The 18,451-nt window shown below is 40.2% G+C and overlaps 1 protein-coding gene across 2 annotated transcripts in view; it reads right to left on the bottom strand.

Moving 5' to 3' along the window:
• The window catches only part of HTR2A (5-hydroxytryptamine receptor 2A), a 57,419-nt gene that overhangs the window by 16,794 nt on the left and 22,174 nt on the right, over nucleotides 1-18,451 (bottom strand). The window lies entirely within an intron of this gene.

Below are 18,451 nucleotides of genomic sequence, written 5' to 3'. Positions count from 1 at the left end.
TATGTATGGCATGATTTCTAGCTGTGGTAATTGGGCTGGACCAGAAAGATGCCTGTTCCAGAGATGGTGATGCTAGAATTTCTGGCCTTTTCCTATCTTCCTCTTTCTCCTGTGATTATCCTCTTTCTCCGTCATCTCTGCAGTCAGCATATGTTCACGTATTTAATACTTCAAAATAAGTCAGTCTGGAAATTTCCAACAGCTGTGAACTCAAATGCTTATGGGGCTAGTGTAGTAATAGAACTGAGTTATGTGGTGGGTATAAGATGGTAGGGAGACTGGTGCTTGCAAAACTGGATAGTGTCTAAGGACAATCAGGTTCAATTAAAAAAATATGCAATGTGCAAGCCAAACAAAACATATCTGTGGGCTAGACAGATTTTTCCTTATTTAATTAGATTGGCACAGGTTTGCAGCTGTAAATAAAGTTTCTTTGGGGTTTTTCTTTACTCACATCTCTTACAGGCTTCTCATTTTGGCCTTGCTCTTGGGGTCACACTCCCTGTACTGATAAACTGACGCTATTTCTACCACAAGGCTCAAATACATTTTTGTTTTGGTTCCTAAGTCCTATGATCAAGAGAGTCTTTCTCAGCTTGGGTTTCAGATGTACCCACCTTGGACTCAGATCAATGCTGTTGTCACAGCTCTTGTTCTGACAGTGCCCCTGGAGGAAGGGGACACAGACATTCCCTAACTAGCGGCTCCTTTTTCTAATGTGAGCTAAACTTCTGTATCTCCTTCCCGTCTTAGTCATTCTCTCTTTGAGCTGCTAGGATTCTAGAAGCTTCTTAATAGTCCCACCTTTCATCCCTTTCATCACTTGTTAGTCTGGTTGGTCCGGACCTCCAAACTTCCCATTCAGTTTAGAAAAGGCTGAGATGAAGAGCTTTGGGCTTTGTTTTCTCTCAGACTGTATTTGCAGTGAGTGATACTAAAGTTGCTACTCAGTGAGATTTCATTTCCCTGATTTGTTTTCCATCTTCTACAAAATTGTTTGTATCCTGAAATTTTGGTGATTTGAGGACAGAAAATTTTTGCGACATCGGAGGGACATTTCTCTGGCCTAATTTCTGCTTCTGAATGCCCTGTCTTCCCCACTCTAAGTAGGACTTTAGTTTGCAGAAGTATGTGGTGGTATCAGGTAAAAAGAAGCTTTAACCAAGAAGTGTATCTGCTTGTTATCAAGAGGATCATTTATCCTTTTTTCTTAAGAGCTAAAATAGAGCTCAATGATCATCTTGTGAAGCATCTCCCTTTTAAAGTTGATGAACCAAGATAGAGAAATATTAAATGCTTTGCGTAAGTTTATACTGAGAGGTAAAAAGAGTGGAAAAAAGCCCCCCATATTTACGGATGTCCACCATGTGTTAGACACTCAGTAGGTCTTCATAGATGTCAGTAAATTTCATCCTCAAGAGGTACCTATAAGGGAGGAATTATTATCCCTATTTTATAGGTGAAGAAAACTGAGGTTCTAAGATATTCCATAATTTTCTCTACGTCTTTCAATTCATAAAGGAATGAGCTAAGATTCACACCTAGGACTGATTTGTTTTCTTCTATACTTCATTTGTGTTAGGACCTTGGCCTCACGATCCCTGTCTAGTGGTCCTGTAACCACATCAGAGTGTTTAGATAGCTTTCTCATTGCTAACTAACACTTTTTTGGGTTTTAAGGACTGAGAGTGTTTACTTGCAAAGAGCCTTGAGACACATATTAACACCACGTGAGATCTTATACCTGGGAGGTAGGGATAGCAACAAGAGATAGAAAATGGAAAACAAAATCTCCACCCCAAGGGCTGTGCATTGCCGTTAATATAACTACACTTTACCCATGGAACTCTTCAATAAAAGTGTCCTTCCCATTCAAGGTCACAAACAACTCTTTAATAAGACATAAAGAAATATCTAGCTACCTACCTGGCCTCTCAATGTGGATGTCTCTAAGTGGCATGCCTAACCTTACACGGCCGCGACAGAACTCTGGATTGTATGCCCTCCAACCCCAATTTCCCCGCCTTTCCCCATCCTAGTTAATGGCACTACCATCTAGCCAGGTGCACAGCTCAAAAACTTAAGAGTCATTCTTTCTATCATTCTCCCCCTGAAAAAAACTCACCAACATCCTATTAATTCTACCTCCAAAATATATTTTATGTCCAAATCTGTTGACCTCTTTCCATCTCCACTGTCATCTCTGTACTCCAAGCCATTAAGATTCACGCCTGAATTAGTGCAAGAGCTTCCCCATTGCTGTCATGGTTCCCTCCCTCACCTGTGGACCCCCTTGCTTAAACCCTCAGAAATCCCCCATTGCACTTAGAATAATGTCCAAACTCCTCACTTTGGCTACAAGATCCTCTGTGATCCGGCCCCGCCTCTCTCTCCTCCTTTGTCTCCTGTCCTCCATCCCTTCTAGATGAATTGTTTGAGCCACACTGGCTTCCTTCTGATCCTTCAGCCCCATAAACTGGTTTCCACATTAGGCCTTAGGACTGGCTGTTCCCACTGCTGGGAACCTGCCCTCCACTGATATTCCCGTGGCTGGCTCCTTCTTATTATTTGACATCAGTTTTAATGCCATCTCCTCAATGAGGCCCTTCCTGACGACTTACCCTCAATCAGCCTGTCGTCACCCCTCCTGAGTCAGTCCATGGCATGTTTCCCTAGTTTGTTTTCTCCACAGCATTTGTCACTGTATGACATGTTTTTGTTGGTCTATTTATTCCCTTGCTTGTTGTCTGTCTTTTTCCATGAATGTGAGCTCCATAAAAGCAGGGATTTTTCCTAAGACAGGGCCTGGCACATAGTATTTAAATATTAAATACTAAATAAAGATTTGTGGAATAAGTGAACAAGCAAATTCTGAGGCCTTTGGGAGCACATGCCACAGAAAAAGAAGAGAAGAAAATAATTGTGACTAAATAATAGACTTCATTACCTTGGTTACAGAGGCAAGAGCAAGAATTTGCCCAAATATAGGTCATTTGGGAGACTGAATATTCTGCCAAATTAGGGCTTTGTAGAAGATGAAGATAAAGCTATTACATTTGAGGGCTTTCTAGAGATATTACTCTTCCTCTCTCCTGCAGTTAATAATGATCCTTTATCTTTGCAACCTAACACTTCTTCAGGGACACTATGCAGTGGTGGTAGTGATAATAATAATAATACAAATAAAAATAGCAGCAAATAGTTGTATATTTTCTATGTTCCAAGCACTGTCCCAAGTTGTTTACACAAATTAGCTCGCTTAATCCTCACAGCAATCCTGTGAGGTAGGTACTATTATTTTCCCCATTTGCTGATGAAAAACTTGAGGCACAGAGAGGTTAAGTAACTTGCCTAAGCTCACACAGTGAGGGGCAGAACTAGGATTTTGAGACACAGTCAGTCTGGCTCCACCATCTGTGTGCTTCTTTGCTCTGTGGCCTCAGCACAGTTTAGCTGTCAGGCATGCCAGCTAGAAGGGTCAACTGACCTCACTTCAGAAAATCTGCTGCTTAACAAATCATATCACTCAGGCCTGGTCCCTGGATCTTGCATCTTCATTTCAGGATCCTGAAATTCATACCATGCCTTGCGAAATATGTTTATGAGCACAAACCTCCTTCTCTCTGTGTTTGTGTACAAATTTCACATTTAGAGCCACTTACATGCCACCTATGGGAAGGCCAGTCAGTGCTTCCCATAGTTGAGATACAAAAATGAAGGAGGTATGTATGGGACCTGTCATTCAGGAGCTTAAATTTAAGGAGAAATTATCTACTATAAGTCTTTAACGCACATCTCCCATTTTTTTTAATTTAACATTTTTACATTAACAATAGTTTTAACACTTTTAAATTACAATTTCCTCCACTATTTCTTACAATGCTTATTCTCTTTCCCTGGGTTCCAGCTGATTGGTGTCCCACACCTGTGCTGATGTTAAATGTTTTTCTTCCAACTTAATCTTTAGATGATTTCAGGGTGGGGGTGGGGCAGAAGCCCTCTGAAAATAAATGCAAAAGTTTACATTCTTGTGACTATGTAAGTTTTTCAGGAGAGAGATAGTTCCCCAATACTCTTAATAAAAAAATGACTCCGGACCACTGAACTTGGATGTACATAGGCTATGTCATGCATATGTGTGTGTGTGTTCTGGGAAAATCACAGCTTCACACTTCATAGTTCCACGTCTTCTGGACAGTAGTTTTCTGAGAATATGGAATTTATACTTTCAAAAGACATTAGGAAACGAAAACTACAGTCAAAAATCTGAAGAGCCACATAGTTTTAAAAAAGGCAGGAAAATGATAAAGGATGAGCTCCTTGATGAATTGTGTATTCAGAGTAACAAACACACACACACCACAAAACACATTAACTTTAGTTTCTTGGGGAGATGTTCTAAAACACCGCAGGTGGTTCTCATGTGCTGCTAAGGCTGAGCCCTGGCCCCATCCTGAAGTTACCCCAGCGACTGGAGAAGGCGCTGGACTGATGTTGCTGTTTCTCTGCTTTGCTTGGTCACCAGGTAGGCAGCCCCTGCCCAGGGCAATGTGGAGACTCTCACAGGGAGCCAATTACCCTGTGGGTGGCTCTTAGCACTTTTCCCGTCTGGATTATGTGTCTCCTAGGTGTGGACTTGATCACCTTCTGTTTTCCTAGACGTTTTTCATAGCTTTTATGCTAGTTCTTAGCTTCACCAATTTCCCCCTTTCTTCTGCTAAGTCTGGAAGAGGTGGTCTGCAGTCCCAGTTAACTTGCCTTTGTAACAGTACCCGGAGGCCTCTCTTTACCTTTAAACCTGGAAGACCAAAGGGACAGTAGCCTGAGGGACTCTGCCAGAAGGGTCCTGGTCATCAGCACCACGTGTATTTTGCTTCAGAACGTTATCAAATTGTGGGGGTATCAGAAGACACTGGATGTAGCACCAAGTCTGGTTCGATTCTTAGCTAACAAAGCAAGTTTATCCCTTGACATTATTGTGCACATTGAACAAGATACACTGGAGAGCGCCCAGCAGCAGTGGGCTTTCAGGAGATGCCCAGAGATGTTAGCTGAATCTGAACTCTTGTGGTGACAACAGGACAAACATTAATCGATGTGTGACAGGAGGATCAGCTATATGAGAAGAACCATCTAGTAGGTGTTGTTACAAATATCACAGGCTTAGGGGTTCCTCAGTGGCTGTGAGTCATACCTCAGTGCTCCCTTCTGTTAGGATTGCTTACTAGGCTTCATTAGAAGTGTTTATTAGATGTCTTCTCTGTTATGCTACAAGAGGGGCACATAACAGACCTCATGCAATTTAGCTCATTTCAGGCTTGGACTGGCTGGGGGGTAAGGAGCTGACTTGTGTAACGACTTCCAATAGTGATTTTTTTTCTCTAGCATGCAGTAGAATAAAATATCACTATTCCAGGTGTGGCCCTATCTGACTTCAACTCTTTCCAGGCTGAAATTTGCTCTGGGATTTTAAGATCTACATGACTAATAACAGAAGTCAGCAGAGATTTCTAGACACAGGGATGTGATAATATAATTCACATTTGATAACATTGGAGGCAGAAGCAGATCAGTGCCTTTGGCCAGGAGATCACAGATATGCTCTCTTGTTACAGATTAGCATGTTTCTCAGCCCTCAACCCCAAAATGAAGTCCTAATTCCCAGTACCTGTGAATGTGACCTTATTTGGAAACAGGGTCTTTGTAGACAATCAAGTTAAAATAAGTTCATTAGGGTGAGCCCTAATCAGTATGATTGGTGTCCTTACAAAAAGAGGAAATCAGGACACAGACAGACAAGCATCCAGGGATAACACTATGTGAAGATTAAGGTAGAAATTGGGTGATGAATCAACCAAGCCAAGGAATGCAAAAGATTGTCAGCAAACCACCAGAAGCAAGAAGAGAGAGGCACAGAACAGATTCTCCTTCACAGCCCTCAAAAGGAACGAACTCTGCTGATGCCATTGTTTCAGACTTCTAGCCTCCAGATTTGGGAGACAATAAATTACTGGTGGTTGAGTCACCCAGTTTGTGGTATTTTGTTATGGCAGCCCTAGCAAACTAACATATCCCCTTTCTCTCACTCTCCCTCCCAGAAGTGATGCTATGGATTAGTCAACTTCAAGGACACTCATTGGATTATTAGGTTGAAACACGTGAAAAGACTGATATTTAACCATTTTGACCTTTAGAAAGGTCTGTTTCACATGATCCAATCTGACATTTTTCTAGTGGGTGAAGCCACATGTGAGACCTACACAAATCTCCCTAGGGTGGGTGGGGGGCTGTGTCTCAATCTCTGCTTCCTCCCTCATCTGAGTGGGAGGGTGTTCCCAACTGGGAGACATCCAGGCCACTTTTTTCTTTGGCTTTCCCTTATGCTTCGGGGATGCTCTTCTCTATTCCACATAGCTGGGTGAAATGCAACTGGGGGGAGAACCCCAAAGCTTTGCCTCTCTAAAAAGGCCAGAGGTGGGATGGGCAGGTGGGGGCCTTCCGGTATTCTGAAGGACCTATGAAAATTTTAAGGGCCTGGAAAAAAATGATTCAAAATATAAACATGCAACCTCAAAACAAATAGAAATATAAAATGCAACATTATGCCAACTAGCCACGTCAGCTCTGATAGTTATATATTAATATGACACATTAAATATAATTTATATATCTAAGATACAACGAGTGGGGTCTCAAGAATTATCAAAGGTCTTAAACAGCCCTGGGCACTAGGGCAAGTGGTCTTTCCTCTGGCTACCATTGTCTTGTACTTACACCATCTTCCTTACTTGTGTATTTCTTGACATCCAAGATGATAAGATTAGAGACTCAGTGTGGATTTAGACAGAAGGGGTAGAATAAAGCAATGTTTTGTCTGGCTTCATCTCTCGTAACACATTTCTCTTGGAAAACTGACAGCAATTCTAGACACTGGGTCAAGAACAAGATTCAGGCATTTCTGTGTCTCTGCCAATGCTATTTTATCTCCTTTGCAAGAGCACCCTATTAACTTGAATAGTTTTTCCCTATAAAAATTCTTAAAGCAAAACAATCTCTCATGGCTTTATATTCAAACTAACATGCAATTTAGAAAAGACTTGAAATAAATGCAAATACCTGGGTACAAATTTCTATCTTTCCAGTGAAATTTCAATAAACCCGATTACTTCTATTTTTCCCCAACAAAGACAGGAAGTAAAAACGTAAGGAAATGTTCCTTCATTCAGTGCGGTATAAGCTGATGAACCTCAAGAGGAAGAAAAGGCGGCAGCAGGGTGTTGAATAGGAATATGAGTCTTCTAAATGGATGTGAGGCTTGGTTATTGTCCTTCCTTATGGGATATAGGTCTATTGACTGGATAAGAGTCTTGGATATACCTTAGTCTGTAAAAGGGAAGATCAGCTTCTCCTTCCCCACAGCTTCCTCAACACCTAGTAACACAGTACCAGGGCAAATGAGCTCCTAGGATAATATAGTTTGCTGATTCTTATGTAAATACTTTCAAAGTATTTTCATCCTGGGATCAGTTTATTAAAAGACTTGTAACTTAGGTTAAAGGGGTATCATTATCTAATTACTTATTCATCGCAGCAAATATTGTTTTGAATGTCTATTGAGTGATGCTAAGCACTGAGGATACAACCTTGGCCCAAACAGTCACAGCTCTTGGCACGGTGGAGCTCACAGTTCAGTAGGAGGCATTTATAATGCAGAGTGATAAACTCTAGGATGAGTGCAGTTTAGGGTGCTATGTGGAGCATTAAGGAGGGACACTTGACTTGGATTTGGGGACAGATCAAGAAAGCTTGCTGTAGAAAGTGATCCTAAGCTGAGGCCTCAAAAATAAGAAGGGTTTATCCAGACAAATTGGATAAACTCCCTAGAGGCAAGAAAGCACAGCACATAATAAGAACTGAAAGTAATTCGGCGTGAGGTAAGGATCCTCAGGAGGGATGAGCCTGGAGAGGTACGCAAGAGCCACATCTTGAAGGGCCTCATGAGCCATCTGGAGAAGTTTTAACTTTATTCTGAGGGCAATGGGCAGCTATTAAATGATTATAGGCAGAGAACGGAAATGATCAGATGACTGGCCTGGCAATGTGGCAAATGGACTAGAAAATGGACCAGTAAAGAGGCTGCTGCAGTAAACAGCGTGAGAAATGACAGACAGCAGTGGCAGTGGGACAGAGAAGTGGGGATTATTAAGAGAGAGAATTGGAAGAACTTAGCGATTGGGAGTGGGTGCCAGGGGAAAACGAAGATTGAAGGCTTTTAGCTTTGTAGAATGGTACCCTTCACAGAAATTGAGAACCTGGGGAGAGAGGAACAAGTTTTAGGGAGAAGTTAATCAGTCAGCTTGGGACATATTGACTTGGATAGAGAGTATATTCAAGTGGAGCTCCAGGTAAAGATACTTGGATCTGGAGAAGGAAGCTGAAGAAGTGAAGGGGCTGAGTCTTGAAGGATGAATAGTAGTGCACAGGTGACAAGGGGGAAGATGCTCTAGAAAGTGGGCGCATGTCAGTGATAGAGACCAGAATGTAACGCGGAACTGTAGGTAGTATAGAGGGGTTGAGATGGAGCAGGAAGGCAGGGAACAATTCTTGATGGGCCTTGCATGTCATGTTTTATGCATAAGGAACTAGGAATGAGCCAATAAGTTTCTAGGAAGAGGAGAGACATGATCCTATTTGTGCTTTAGAAATTAGACTGGGCACTATCATGAGTGTGAACTGAAAATTGAAATAAGACCAGTTAAGAAAATACAGCACTATTCCTGTCAAAAGAATCCCAAGTCCCAAATTAAGGCTGAGGCAGAGGGGATGGAGAAGAAGGAATTCAGGAGATACTGAGGTGGCAGAAAGGATAGACATAGCCATGGACTCTGGGAGGCAAGGAAGATGGCAGGAATGATGCTCAGGGTTCTGGCTTGGCTGATGGTGGACCACTTGATAAAATGGAAAACACCAGATGGGTGATGGCAAGGGGTAGCTATGAGAAAGTAGGCTAGATGGGCCATAAACCTTGCTTTTTCATTTTACTGAAAGTCCTAAGTTACTAAAAGATTGGAATTTGTGTTTGCTTCAAGAAACAACAATTTTATTTTCATCTGCAGTAAAGAATTTGCAGTGATGTCACTTCACCCTTTTCTATCAATATTAGGCCTCAGGAATTATTTTACTCTGCAAAACTACCTTTTTCTTTTACTAAAGAGACAGCAAAACCCGACATGTAGAGAAAAAGACAAAATACTATTATAACTTAGTATTTGCAGGGCATGTTTCTTTCCCAAATAATCAGATACACATCTCTGCAACAAAGGTTTTTAAATAATTGTCCAAGGTCTCTAGATGTTGTTATATAGCTGATTTATCTTTGCAAGTTTCAGCTTGAAAATAAAAACGGTTAGAAAGGCCTTCCCTGAACATTTTCTTTAAATGGTTACTATTCTCATAGTATAATGTCCTGTTTGTTCATCGTTCTTCCACCAGCTTTAAACGATTTTTGTTTGTTTACATGTCTCTTTCTCTCTCACTGTACTATATGGTCCTTAGTTGGTGCCTATGTTGTACAGGTTGGTAAATATTTTGACTGTCACCCCTGGATGGACTTCTAATCTGAGGCTAGAATCTACTTTATGTTGCTATGTAATACATGGTAAACCTCCATAATAACCCATTAATCTAAGAAGAGATCCCCAATGGTAACATGACCAAATTGCAGCAAAACCATAGTGTCAGATATGGTAAATGGGTGGGTGAGTCTTGGTGTATGGGTTTGTGTTAGGGTCTGAGACGGGGAGGTCTGCAGCAAGGGAAGATTGCAGAGCAATCACTTTTATTTACTTTCTGATGAAAGACAAATTGCTTCCAAAGAGATAAGAGCTTTACTGAAAGAAGTCAAACTTAAGCTATGTTGATTCTGTGACTATATTAGTAAGTGGAGAGATCCTGAACGAGTCTTTCTCCAGAAGCTGGCTTAACTGGATTCCAACTGGGCAGAATGAATTCTTAATCAGAACATATTTCATTTGCATAAAATGAATATTGCTAGTTACCTCCCATTTATCAACACAGTGGTCACGAACCACTATCAGTGGTTGACCTTGACCGATGGCAATCGGTGGCTGACTTCGATAGACGCCAGTACTGAAATAATGAAGTCTGATGGGTTACTATTAACATTTGCTAGTGGTTTTTCATTGGCAGATTGTGAGACTGGAGTGAAATAGAGCTGCTTACTCAGGCAGGTTGACCACAGGGAGAAGACGAGGAAGGGAGTAATGAAAAGCACAGGGAGCGTGATGAAAAATGAATGGCTCCCAGCAAGAATTTCTACAAATGAGTGCAAATTTATTTTATAATCACCGCACTAAAAAAGTTGATTATTTAAAATCAGACTCATCAGATGTTTTTGTCATAAGCAGGAATGGGAAGCCAAGAGGCAAAACACAAATTTATCCTTTTAAAAGGTCCTAGTTGTTTCATAACGGCTGGTAGGAAACTGAACTGAAATGATAAAACGAAGAAAGCAACCAGGTTCAGAGGGAAATGGAGGAGAAAAGCTTAGCGAGAAAAGGAGAATAAATAAGATGAAATCCTATTGAATGTTTAGCATTTCTGAAGTTTGGAAGCTTGGGCTGACGTACAAAGGATGTGATTTTATTTTTTTTTCCTAAGCAGCTTCCTTCTCACTGACACACTTTTAGATTGTAAAAATTTTCCTTCCCTTATCCCCAAAACCATTATTAAATTTCCAGTATCTCCAGACACATTATCTGGCAACAAGACATACCAATGGCCCCCCTTCCTCAACCCCCACAAGAGTCTCCCCACCACACTATCAGCTGTGGGCAAAGGAATGAACTTGCTTCTGTGATATAGTTTGGGAGAGACACTGAGGAGGTCTGTTCTCAAATTCTCTCTCCCACCTTCCCGAAATTTTCCCATCAAAGATTCATTTCTTTGTATCTATCAAGCATCTTGATCTTTCTGACACACTCTGCTTAAAATGCACACATTTCTGGAAGCAGTATTGCTTAAGAACCCATTAGCTCTTATCAACTAAAACTTTATCCCAAATAGAAGTCCTGTGGGGACTGAAGCAAGTGGAGCGGGTTATTTTGGAGAAGCTAGCATTGGAAAGGGGAAAAAGGACACTCAGAAGAGATGGAAGAACCCATCTTTTTTGCCTGTTCTACAATTCTAAAGAGGAGGTTCCTTCTCTGGCTGAATTGATCTTGACTGCCAAAACTTCCTGGATCACTAATTTCCCAGCTGAAGTCAACATCCTTTTGAAATGTAATCACTAAGGTAGATAGGGCCACCATCTCCCAAGTTCTGTGGGAAGGTAGGAACCTAACTTTGGTGGGTGCCTTTCTCCAAGTGGCAAAACTACCTCCTGTCATAAAGATATGAGAAGGTTGTTTTTCCCGTTAGCTAACACAGATGGTCACCCCAATTACCAGGTGAGTCTAGGATGAACTTTGTGTGACCAATTGTGCTTTCAAGTTCTCTGACTTGCGGGCTGGTTACTGTTTATCTTCAGACCATGTAGGTAACAGATTGTATCCACTTGGCTTTATAAAAGGGTGAGATACCTTTCTGTCTTGCAATCTCTTAACAGATTGCCTGAGATGCATATCACATTCTGATTTAGTGCTTATTAAGAAAACTTTTTTCTCTCTACAACCTTTGTCGAGAGGTTTTCTGGGTTGGGAGAGCTTGTTCTTAATTAACTTTCCCCAAGATCTAAAACTGATTATATAGCTATATTTCACAGTTTTAAAATATTCCCCTAAATATCCAGCAGATGTGAATACTTCTACAAATACAACAATGGGGACTTTTAGAGAAGATAAGTGACTGGCCTACGGGTAAACCGTCAGTGTCAAACCCTAGTTCTCCCGTGTCCAAATCTGGCTGATTTCTACTAGAACAAATGTTGCCACTCCTCTTTTGGCATTATAGCTAGTAATGTTCTGTAACTTTAATTTGGATATAGAAGGTGAACTTTATGATATCTCAAAGAGTGAGATAACAGCCAAGGTAGAAGCTTCAAGGGCCAGGAACTGTCAGACGAGAAAAAGGACTGCAAGTGGGGAGATAGGGAGGGGAGAGGCTCAGCTGTTGGGGCCTCAAGGTCAGTGAGGGTACGACATGACAAAATAAAACACTGTGTGGCCGCAAAAGACAGGACAAGATGAAGCAACGGCCCAAAGTTCACCAACAGAAGAGAAGTGGGAAGAGATATTAGGCTTAAGTTCTAGCACCAGGTTGCGAACAGACTGCCATATAAAACAATTCTGGCTCTGCCAGGTTGAGATGCAGCCTGAAACCAGTCCTGTATCACATGGACTACACCTAGAGTGATGCTGTCCAACGGAACTTTCTGCAATGATGGAAGTGTCCTGTATCTACACTGTTCTATGCAGTAGCCACCAGCCAGATATATCTATTGAACACTGAAAATATGGCAGTGTGACTGAGGAACTGAATTTAATTTGATTTTTTAATCAATACACATCTAGTGGCTACTTTATGGATAGCTCAGAACTATTTGATTCAAGGGAAAATCTTTTGGGTCATTTACTTACAGCATGTATATGGATGTGTGTGCGTGTACATACATATATATACCCCTGTGCTATTGGGGGTGAAATCTGATGTGTGAGATGTTGATCAGCATTTATCACTGACTGGAGGATATGAAGACCCTGGAGTTGGAGTCCTCCTAAAAGTTGTTAGCAGTGATAGGAACATTTGGATGCTCAGAATGAGGTAAGCTTTTCTGGGCTCTCTCCAGCATCTCATGAGGCCTTTTGCTGTCTTTTTCTCACACACTTCATTATTTTCAAGTTCTGCTATCTTTTTCTTGCCCACATCCTGGGAATCCTAAAAGGATTCATCTGTGAGAGTTTTATACATTGCTTTGTAGATTAAAGTTCTATATAAAGTGTTTATTACTACGGGCAGCCCTGCCTTGGAAAGATTAGACTTCTGGGTTCAGAGAAATGGATATGTATTATTAACCCAGGAGGCCGGCTCACACAGATACAGTTGGATCAGGTGATCTGCTTCCTGATCTACGTACCTGTAAAGCTGACCTGTCCTTAAACCTTAGCCTGGCCTCACAGTTCCTCCCTTCTCTGCCTCTCTCCTTTTCCTGGGGACTCTCACCTCCTAGGCAGAGCCAGCCTAGACTTGCCTAGACTCTGTAAGGTAGGGGGAGGCTGAGGAAAGTAGTGGTGAACAGTGGAAATAGTAATGGACTTGAAGTCAGAAGAATTGCACTTATGTCCCAATCCTGCCTTGTTAGTTATGAAATCCTGACTAGGTACCTCATTTCTTTGAGCCTTAGTTCTCCTAGAGTACTGACTATGGGCTAGGCATTGTGTTTGGGTTTGGGGATTCATCAGTGAACTAGACTACAAACCCCTACCCTCATGGAACTTACATTCCAGTGGGGGAAGCTGAAGAGAAAACATGAGTAAATAATAGAAGGTAATAAATAAAATAAGCCAGGGAGAAAAAGTTGGGTAAAGTGGATGGAGAATAGATGGGAGAGAACGTAATAACTTCTTTGGAGGAAGTAGGGTGGGCCTCACTAAGAAATAAGTATTTGAGCAAAGTCTTGAAGGAAATGAGGCAATGGGACATGACCCTGTCCGGGGAAGAGCTTTCCAAGCAGTGCAGGTTTGAGCCCAGAAACAGAAAAACAGGAAAATTTAGTTGTTGATCTTTGCCTGGAACTGATAAGAATGGCAACAACTACTCTTAAAATGCTGACTATGTGCTAGGCATGTCGTACATATAAAGCCTCTGGCACATTTTATATCTAAAATCCTGTATAGCTACAAGCTGGTGCCAACTGACCTCCCTCATCCTAGAAAGTAAAAGCTAACCCCAGTATCTTGACAAATTATCAGTCTCAGGAAAGGGGCCATTTTCAGTTTGAATCTGTTTTACTACACGATTTACCATTTATGAATTGATATCAACATTGACAGCCTAATGTGTGTGTGCTACATGGTATAAAACTGTGGAGATGATTCTCCAGGAACTCTGAGTTGCTGTTCCTTCCGAGTATCTTTTCAGGGATGCTTGAAGAGTAAACAGCCTTGGATGATAGAGACCCTGTCTCCATCGGGAGCAAAGGGCAGGTTGCTTACTGCTCATCATAAAGGATTAGAGTTTGATTAAGCTCAGATTCCTTTCCTGGAGTGAAATCCACTGTGTGTGTAGTTGTTACACGGCCCTCTTGGTGTCACCCTGTGGGAACCAGGGCAAGAGAATGATGATACTCTGGCTATTGTTCTTGTAGGAAATCTCTGATCCAAGAGTCTCATGTCATCTGCCAGCACCCACGAAACTGTGGCAGGCTAACTTGTTAGCTTTGCAAGTAAAGTAAAATCTGAGACCTACCCTTCAGTCTTCACATTTACTATTTGAATGAATTAGACATTTTGCTAGAACAGGAGAATAATAAACGAAACTTAAGAAATGATGAACTTTATAAACAAGTTATCGAAGACTTTCCTGAAATCTAAATTTAAACTTTCTTTGTCCTGATTGAAGTACAAAATGCTCAGATTATAAAGTAGAAAATAAAAACGGTTCATCAATTGTACCAACACTGTTGCAAAGAGATAGTCAATTCTTAAGTAGCTGGTTTTCTTAGGCAGTTGAAAACCTAAATAGTCTTTTAAATTCACACATTTCTTTATATTATCAATGGAAAGTCTACTTCCATTTTCAAACATTTTTTCTTTCCATCTCTTTAAAGTTATGGGGACGTCTTTTTCCCTAGAGAGTTGAGATCTCAGGAAACACAACATTTGAATAGTCTGAAACTCAGCATCCCAGGATGTGCAAAGCTGCCAGAGCTGGGTCAGCGAGTCAAGCTGGATGGGATTACTGGAGGCTGTGGTGCGGCTGGAAATGCAAGCTGAAGATGAAATGGAAGGCAAAGCTCTGACAGCTTGGCATTGAGATTGAACATTTCTATAAGGCATTTGAGGGTGAAAGCACTGCAAAGAACAAATAAAACTATTCAGAGGACCGTGTATTTGGAGGAATCAACCACATGACCAAAAGAGAACTCAACTCAAGGAATTACAGAAGACCCACTGAACATTTCCCTAAAATATCATCGCTGGATTTTTTTCCCCTTAAATGAGAGAGTTGGGGAATTACACCTAGTTCTTTGAGAGAACCTATTCTCAGGGAATGTATATTAAATTCCCTATTACTAACTGAGTTCCTATTCCATCCTTATACAGCATTTTCATATATCTTTAGGTACTTCCCTAAGGAAGTCTAGGGTGGTTACTCATCCTTGAAGCATCTAAAAATGCTTTATAAACTACATCTACGTTCACTAGCTACTGAAATATTGCCATTTCTAAAGACAGAAAAAGTTATTCCCTGCTATTAACATTGCCATGCAGAAAAATTTCCATACTTATTAAAATATATAAATATATCATAGGAAATCAACTTTTTGCAAATTTAACGTTTTTTATTCCCAGATAACTCATTGTTTGATTCCTATTTAACAATAATATAACTTGTGATAATGTAATGGAGTGAAGGAAGTAAAGAGGGAAACTGGATTAAAGGAACAAAAAGTGACTGAAGTAGATATGACATCAAAAGCACAAGCAACAGAAGAAAAAATAGATGAATTGGACTTCATCAAAACTAAACTTCTGTGCATGAAAGGACATTATCAAGAAAGTAAAATGACAAAACATAGAAGGAGAGAAAATATTTGAAGTCATATCTGATAGAAGTTTAATATCCAGAATATATAAAGAACAACTAAACTTGACAAAAGATAAACATTCCAGTTAAATGGGCAAAGGACTTGAATAGACATTTCTTAAAATAAGATGTACAAAGATCAGTAAGGACATGAAACAACCATTAGTCATTAGAGAAATGGAAATCAAAGCCACAATGAGATACGACTTCACACCTACTAGGAAGCCTATAACAAAAACAAACAAAAAGAGAAAATAACAAGCTTTTCTGATGATGTGGAGAGACTGGAACTCTTGTACATTGGCTGATGGGAATGTAAAAGGGTGCAGTTACTGTGGAAAGGAGTTTGGCAGGTCCTCAAAAGGCTAAACATAGAATTGCCATATGACCCAGCAGTTCCACTCCTCAATAAATACCCCATAGAACTGAAAACAGGACTCAAATATATCCTTGTATGCCAATGTTCACTGCAGCGTTTTTCACAAAAGCCAAAAGGTGGAAACAGCCCAAGTGGCCAACAGATAAATCAACAAGCCAAATGTACATGCAGTAGACTATTCAGCTATAAAAATAAATTTTATAGCTGTATCAAAACATGCTATAATATAGATGAACCTTAAACACATTGACTGAAGCAAGCCAGACGCAAAAAGACAAATACAATTCTACTTATATGAAATATCTAGAATGGACAATTTCACAGAGACAAAGTAGATTAGAGGTTACCAGGGCTGGGGTAGGAGGGAATGGGGAGTAATTGCTTCGTGGTCAGAGTTTCTGTCTGGTGTGTGATAAGTTTGTAAACAGATAGTGGTGGTGGCTGCACAAGATTATGAATACAATACCACTGAATTGTGGCAAATTTATTCTATCACAACAAAAACTCTTTAAAAATGGATATGCCTTTGTGACTTTTTAAAAATGTAACTTCTAAATTGGTCAAAAAGGCTTTTTTTAAACAAAAAGAAGCAATTACTGAGACCAAAGTAAATATACCTGAGATAATTACAGGCTCGTGAAACTAAAAGGACAAATATAGACTACACTAGGGATAGATTAAAATAAATCAGATCAAATGCCAAACTTCTCTTTTGAATGTACTACTTCATTAGTCAAAACCAGAAAGAGAATTGGGAGAAAGGCTAATAGATTAAAGTGCACCAACATGAGGGAATATCTTGTAGCCATCAAAATCATAAGTATGAAGCCTATATGGAAAAATGAGAGCCTGTTAATAAAATACAATATGAAAGTATTGGAATATAGAACAGCATGTATATTATCTGTTAAAATACATCATATGTGGGAGACAAAAGAAAAACCGTTCTAGGATTAAAATGTCTAATGCAGTTGCTTTATTTAATTTTCTTTTTAAAAAGAAAAATGAATAATATTGCTTGGCTCAATACTGCATTTCTATTAGTAATTACCTATTGCGCAAAGGAACGTTGGTGTTTTAAGCTAGATTCCTTTTATCCTGGAGCTGTATCAATCATATTCAATTTTAATCTGAAGATTGAAGTCTAAATTGGGCTAAAATTAATGACAGTAGAAATAAGCCAGTGGTTTAAAGGTGTTATAATTTAAATTCCAATTAAGTTTTGCTGGGATCTCACTAAATATTCTCTTTTAATACCAAGACTTCAGAGTTTAATTTGTCAACTCCACAGTCCTATAGTTGTATAACTAGTTTAGGAATTCGGTAGTCTGAGCTCCACATTTTACGAATGAGGAAACTGACACACACAGCCTGCATGCTGACAAAAGCTGACAGCAGCCCAGGTTTCTGGGTCTCATTCTGGGCTAGTCCTGCCAGTGCAGCTTCTTATCTGGTGCCGTAGTCTGCATGACAATGCCTTATGGACAGAAGAGCTTGGTGCTGGCAGACGCAACTTCAAAATGTTGGCTTATTGCTGTTAATTTATACTAAATTAACCAAACCTATCATCCCTTCTGTCCTGTCTCTCTCAACTTTTAGGATCTTTTAGATTGTGAGAATTACTTCTACTTACCAGCAACCAGACTTTAGCACATACTAGAAGTGTAACATGGAAAAAGCTTCTTAAAGAACTATGAATGCAACCTGGTTCAGATTTCTTATTCTATCCTTGTGAAAAATCTGTTAAAAGCCCACAAACTAAACAGATCAATTTAGACCTGAAAAACAAAGGAAAATCAATCACAAAAGCCTGCTGCCTCTTATGATTGCTGTTTACTCAATTCTACTTGAAGTGGGGCTGGATTATAAGAGAACCCCTTCTGGTCCACGAGTCCTCTCCTGGTCTAATTCTATTGTCCTATTTCAGGCTGCTGAGCCACTGATTGGGTTGCTAAATAATCAATTGTCCGCTCTGCATTCAACCATAATGGAAAAAGAGAAACAAGCAAATCATCCTGAAAATAGACTATTTAGCATTACTCTCTAGATAGGGTCTAAGATTTAGTTTATTCACCCAAGAACCAATCCTATTTCAAGATAATTATAAAGTGTTAGGAAACTCTCCGGGTAGGCAAATAGACAGGAGTTGCAGATAATGCTGCGTGTTTTGGTCAGGCCAGTAAGAGGTTTCAGTGCCTTCTCTGTATTTTGACACTCATCTTGTTATGAACATGATTCTGAAGGTCGAATGGAGACACAGAAATAGAATCCCTCACTACCAGAACGAAAGGATCTTTGTTCAAAGGC

This window comes from Equus asinus, chromosome 11 (assembly GCF_041296235.1).
Source record: "Equus asinus isolate D_3611 breed Donkey chromosome 11, EquAss-T2T_v2, whole genome shotgun sequence".
Lineage (NCBI taxonomy): Eukaryota > Metazoa > Chordata > Mammalia > Perissodactyla > Equidae > Equus > Equus asinus.
Note: the sequence above shows the minus strand (reverse complement) of the source record. Positions and strands in the feature narration are given on the sequence as shown.